The sequence below is a fragment of the Vulpes vulpes genome, chromosome 13, assembly GCF_048418805.1.
Source record: "Vulpes vulpes isolate BD-2025 chromosome 13, VulVul3, whole genome shotgun sequence".
NCBI lineage: Eukaryota > Metazoa > Chordata > Mammalia > Carnivora > Canidae > Vulpes > Vulpes vulpes.
Window position 1 is genome coordinate 150,498,652 of NC_132792.1, and position 6,000 is coordinate 150,504,651.

The 6,000-nt window shown below is 42.0% G+C and overlaps 1 long non-coding RNA gene across 2 annotated transcripts in view; it reads right to left on the reverse strand.

Annotated features, from left to right (window-relative positions):
- The window catches only part of LOC140595006 (uncharacterized), a 29,880-nt gene extending 24,968 nt beyond the window's left edge, over window positions 1–4,912 (reverse strand). Inside the window, exons 1-3 of one of the 2 annotated variants that reach the window (XR_011996392.1) lie at window positions 4,789–4,892; window positions 4,330–4,667; window positions 1,022–1,107 (exon numbers count right to left, since the gene is read on the reverse strand). This is a non-coding gene — a long non-coding RNA (uncharacterized lncRNA). Of the gene's footprint in view, window positions 1–1,021; window positions 1,108–4,329 lie in introns of both variants that reach the window. The other variant, XR_011996391.1, reaches the window with a different exon arrangement.
- Between the last annotated feature and the right edge of the window lie 1,088 nt (window positions 4,913–6,000).

Here is a 6,000-nt window from a genome sequence, read left to right on the forward strand (position 1 = left end):
GATTCATTTTTCACAGGTGGATATCCAGTTTTTCCAGCACCATGTACTGAAAGGGCTGTCCTTTCTTCATTCATACATTTGCACCTCTGTCAAAATCAGTTAGCCAAATTTTGTGGGTCTATTTCTGGACTCTATTCTATTCCTCTGGTCTATGTGTCTATCCTTTCACCAATATCACATTGTCTTGATTACTATAGCTTCATAATATCTTTTCAGCATAAAGATCCTGCACATATTTTGTTAGGTTTATACCTAAGTATTTCATTTGTGGAAAAGAGTAGTGGGTCATTTTCTAATTGTTCATTTCTAGTGTATGATTATTGTATGTTAACCTTTTATCCTGGACCCTGCTAAGTTCACAGACCTTTTTGCAGATTTCTTGAGATTTACTACATAGGCAATTACATCTTCTGAAAATCAGGAAAAATTTCTTTCCAATCAGAATGCCTTTTATTTTTCTTCCTTACTGCAATTACGAGGACTTCAGTAAAATATTGAGTATGAGTAGTGAAAATGTACATCTTCATTGGGTTTCCAATCTTGGGAGTAGGGAGCATTCAGTCCTGCACCACTAAGTGTGATGTTGGCTCTAGGTTTTGTGGATACCTTTTTATCAGATTCCCTTTTATTTTTAGATTGCTGAGTTGGTTTTCTTTTTTAACATTAATGAGATATGAAGACAGCTACATACTCTTCTAAAATTTATGTCCACATTTTGTTTGCTGCCTGTAACAATGCACATTTTTAAAAGTAGGCTCCACCCCCAGTGTGAAGCCCAATGCAGGGCTTGAACACAATGACCCTGAGATCAAGACCTAAGCCAAGATCAAGAGTCAAATGTTTAATGCATCCAAAAATGCATAATTTTTAAGATCGAAAGAAATCAATGCCATCTCTTGGAGAGACTAAGACCCTGTTAAATGCTACCACCCTTCCTTCCTCTTCACTATCTGTCATTTCAGCAATGTAGTCTCTTTGAAAGTGTAGGAGAAGGGATGCTGAATTGCAGGAGCAGTCTTACTTGGAAAGCCAAAATCAGGTCAGGCAAAGCTCAACTGTTCCAGGATCCCCAACCAGAGTCCTCTTGTGAAGTCACACTGGCCAGTCCTGTGGATAACAGATGGTGGTCATTTCTACAGTTTTAAGGAATAGCTCTCTAGATGATCTCTAAGTGGATTAGATTAATTTTTGGGCTCAAAATGTTGATTTTTCCTCATCTTGGTTGAACCAAATTTTTACTATTTAAGAACACAAATAAAACCTCTTGGGTTTGTGTTGCTGTTTTTTTTTTTTTTTTTTTTAAGATTTTATTTATTTATTCATGAGAGACACAGAGAAAGACAGGCAGAGACACACGCAGAGGGAGAAGCAGGCTCCATGCAGGGAGCCTGACGTGGGACTCCTGTGGCTCAGGACCACACTCTGAGCCAAAGGCAGACGCTCAACCACTGAGCCACCCAGGCGTCCCTGTGTTGCTGAGCTTTAAAAAATCACGGATATTGAATTTTGTTAAGTGCTTTTTTTTCATCTGTTCATAGGATCATGTCATTTTTCTTGTTTAGTTTGTTAATGTGGTAGATTATACTAACTGATTTTCAAATATTGAACAAGCCTTGAATTCCTGAGATAATGACACTTGATCACAAACTATTTTTCTTCTGACATACTGCTGGATTCAATCTGCCTTTTTTTTTTTTTTTTTGATGATTCTTGCATCTTTGCTCATGAGAGATACTGATTTGGTTTTATTTTCTGTATTGTTTTTATCTAGTTTTGGTCTCAGGTAATTTGGGCTTCATAAAATGAGTTGCGAAGTCTTTCTTCTACTAGAAAAGCTTGTGCAGAACTATCATTTTATCTTTAAATGTTTGATAAAATTCACCAGTGATGTTATATGGGCCTGGACTTCACCCTTTCTTTAGATTTTCTTTTTTTTAAAGGCTCTATACCCAGCATGGAGACTGACAAGGGCCTTGAACTCATGACCCTGAGATCAAGACCTGAACTGAGATCAAGAGTTGGATGCTTAACTAACTGAGCCACACAGGTGCTCCTAGATTTTTAAATATAAATTAAATTTTTAATACTTACAATATTATTCAGCTTATCTGTTTCTTCTTGGATACATTCTGGTAGCTTTGGTAGTGGTCTGTTTCATCTGAGCTGTTGAATTTACAAGTATGTAGTTGTGCCTCTTTTAATATTCTTTGGGTCAATAGTGACATCTCCTCTTAGAGCATGTATGCTATAGGAATAACCTAGTGCAATAAACAGCTGAAGACAAAGCAGAGAAGGTACATACTGCAGCTGTACAGACCTCAAATCTTATTATTGACTCCTTCCTGTCTTTCAATTCCATAGCCAGTCAGGTACCACATCCTTTTCATTTGTCCTTGCCAAGACTTCTTGCAGTTTCTCTCCATTCCCTATACTGCTTGGCACAGCCCTGTAATATCTCCTAAACGATCTATCTAAATTATTCCACTAGCTGCCTAATCAGTCTTACTGCTTTTGCCCACTGTAATTCATCCTTCACACTCCTGCCAGACTCTATGTCTTAACTTCCAATGGTTTCACTCTGCCTGCAAGATAAGGACCCTCCACATCTGGTTTAGTGTTGCCTTTTGAGTTGTAGTTCATTTCATTTTCCTAAATCAGGGGTCTTTAACATGCAGGCTTTGGAAGGGAGGGGCAGGTCACGAATCTCCTAAAATTTGAGTATAGAATGTTATATGAATGGGAACTTTATTTCCAGAGCAAGGCTACAACCATTATCAGATGTTCAAAGTGGAAAAAATGTGCTAAGAAAAGCCTTCAACCTAACCTTTGTTTCTATAACGTATCAAGAATACAATATATATATTATATATATATTATATATATATATATATGAGTACACTATATAGCCTCTCCAACAGTTCCCACATCAGTAGTGATCACTCCTTTTCCTGAACTTAAGATTCACACAACTTTAATGATCTAGCCTAACCTTAACGTTTTACAGATGAGGACACAATCCAGCATTCAACAAACTTGTCCAAAGTGGCTGCAGTAGAACTTATCTGCACAACTGAGGGCTGATGTGCTACTTCATTGGTCTTTTTATGAATAAATTTCATATTTCTCCTTGAGGTCAGGAACTAAACCTCAGAGTTCTTTGAAGCTCCAATTATCTTTACTGTCTTACCTAAACTAGCTGCTCCAATGTTTGCTGAGAACAGTGATGAGGATACGACACTCATGCAAAGGCAAAGGGGTGGTTAGCAGTGGGTAAGGAGTACATTTTTAAGGACATTTGGGGGGGGGGATGCAAAATATTAAGCTCAGATATCTTATAAAATGTAACATTCAGGGGTCTGTGTGAGGAGAGTTCTGAGGGTTCCTAGGCAGAGGTCAAATTTCCACAAACAGGGATGCTCTAGACAGCATTCACAACAAATTCCTCAGAAGCAACCAAATACCTAGGGATGCCTAGGTATTTGGTAGAGAAAGGATAACAGCACCTGCTTTGGAGTCAGCTACACAATGGATTCAAATGTCAACACCATATCCAAGCCATGTCACTGTTGCAGGGTTACAGGATTCTTGTCTCGTGGGGTGAGATGAGTGTGAAATGGATCAAAGTGTGAAATGAAGTAAAAGTTTATTAACTGAAGGTGAGAAAGGAAAAATGGAGCTCTCTAGAGTGAGATGGGTCTTGACTGAGTCACCACTGAGGGTTTTTATGGTTGTTTTCTTTTTTTTTTTTAATAGAAAACTGACCAGGGAACTTGGTACCTATCTCACCTGTAACATTTAAGACCAAGAAGGCGGATTTGTCAGTATTACAAAAATATCTCGTCTACGTTTAGAACAAAGGAAGTGGATTTGTTATGTCACCTTCCCTCTGATTAACATCTTGCCTATAACACTTCTCCGCATCTGGGATTTCTGTGGGCCCGGCTGGGTAGCCCCGGCTGGGTAGCCCCTTACCTAATCTGGCCTGCCCCTGACTCATCACCTTGAGCAAACTATTTAACTTTTCCGTGCTCCAGTTTTGACATTTGTTTCTACCTCAGGACTGTTGCAATGTTTTTATTTTATTTTTTAAGATTTTACTTATATGAGAGAGAGAGAGTGAGAGCCAGAGAGATCACAGAGGGGAGAGGCAGAAGGAGAAGCAGACTCGCTGCTGAGCACAGAGCCTGCTGTGGGGCTTGAGCCCAGGACCCGAAGATCATATGACCTGAGCCCAAGGCAGGTGCTTCAGCAACTGTGAGCCACCCAGGCTTTTAAATGACATAACGCCTGGGAAGAGCCTAGGTCCACGTCTTGCTCTCAAGGCATTACCTTCACGACCTGTTCGTTGTTGCTAATATTTCGTGAGAAGACGAGATTTTGGAAGGTGCTGTGCTGAGAGGGATGGTGCTTGGTGGAGATTTTCGTCGGAAGACGAGAGACTCCGCAGCGGACAGGTAAGGGAAGAGTCGGAGACGTGGGGGGAGGTGACATTTCCACGGTGGTGTCCCTGCAGGCCCCGGCACAGGGGCAGCGGGAGGCAGGGCTGGAGGGACCACGAACACCCCCTCCACCGTGGAGGTAGGAGAGGCCGGCGGCGGGTTACGGTGAATGAAGCTCAGGAAACGTCCCCTCTTCCGGGGGAACCTGGAGCGCCGGAAGCGGCTCACCTGTGCAGAGGCGGACGGCCGGGAGAGACTTCACGGGGGGCTGGGAGGGGGCGAGGAAGGCGGGAAGAATACCCAACGCGGTCCCTTTGCAGCCACAGCCCCCGCTGCGACCATCACGTACCGGAGCCTCCAGGGCAGGCGACCATCCAGGGCGAGCTCCACCGACCGCCGGCCCGCGGCCGCGGAGGAACCCAGGCGGCCATCACCGCGCAGCCGCACGCGGGAAATTGCGCTATCGCGAGACTGCGGCTCCCGGCCGGCGACGCCCCGCCCACGACGCAGAGAGGGGCGGGGCCACGGGCCTCTTCCGGTCGCGCGCGACGTGGGGCGCCCCGAGCGTCGGGGCCGAGCTCCGCCCCGGGTGGGCGCCACAGGGCAGCGCTTTTCCGGCGTTTGTGTGGGATCCCATTTCAGTTTCTGTAATGGATTGTCGCCAGTTGTCAGCGGTTTCCTGGGATTTGTTTTCCCGGAGAGGAGGTTGCCCAGGTTTGGTGTCAGCACCGCGGTGCGATCTCCCGTCCGTCCGGCGCTGTGGGTATTTCTCCGTCCGTCCGAGCCTCCCCTCGGTCAGCTGAGCTCGTGCAAGCTCCTGCGTGTGCTCGGCACATTTCTTTGGACCACCCCCCCCCCCGGCACGTGCATTGCTCTTTTGGTTGGTTGGTTCTTCCACGTGGACATTGATTGTTCCCTCGGATACGTGGGGTTTGGGGGTGTGGGTCCGTGAGGTCGCCCCGCCGAAGCTCTGCGTGTGTCTCTCGGATTCTGGAAGTAAGAATTCAGCCGTGAGTGACCTTGGTGGATTCCCCCAAGAATCCATCTAGCCTCAGGCCGTGCAGCTTTCTTTCCAGGAGTTACTTGGATTTGCATCGTACCTCTCCCTTCGTGGTGTTTTCTGAAGGTTCAAGGCGGTTACTTAAAAAAATATATATATATAAAAATATATAAAAATTTATATATAAATATAAATGTATATTACATTTGTATATAATATAGTATTAAATTATATATAATATAAGTTTATTCTATAAATATAAATATATATTTATATATAACAATATATTCATATTATTTATAAATATATAAATAATACATTAAATTTATATAAAATATATAATAATATATTAAATTTATACATAAAATAAATTTATTCTATAATTATAACAAATTTATATAATTTATATTATAAATAGATAATACATTAAATTTATATAAAATATGTAATATATTAAATTTATATATAATATAAATTCTATAATTATAACATAAATTTATATATATAATTTGTATTTATATTTATAAATATATAAATAATACATTAAACTTATATAAAACA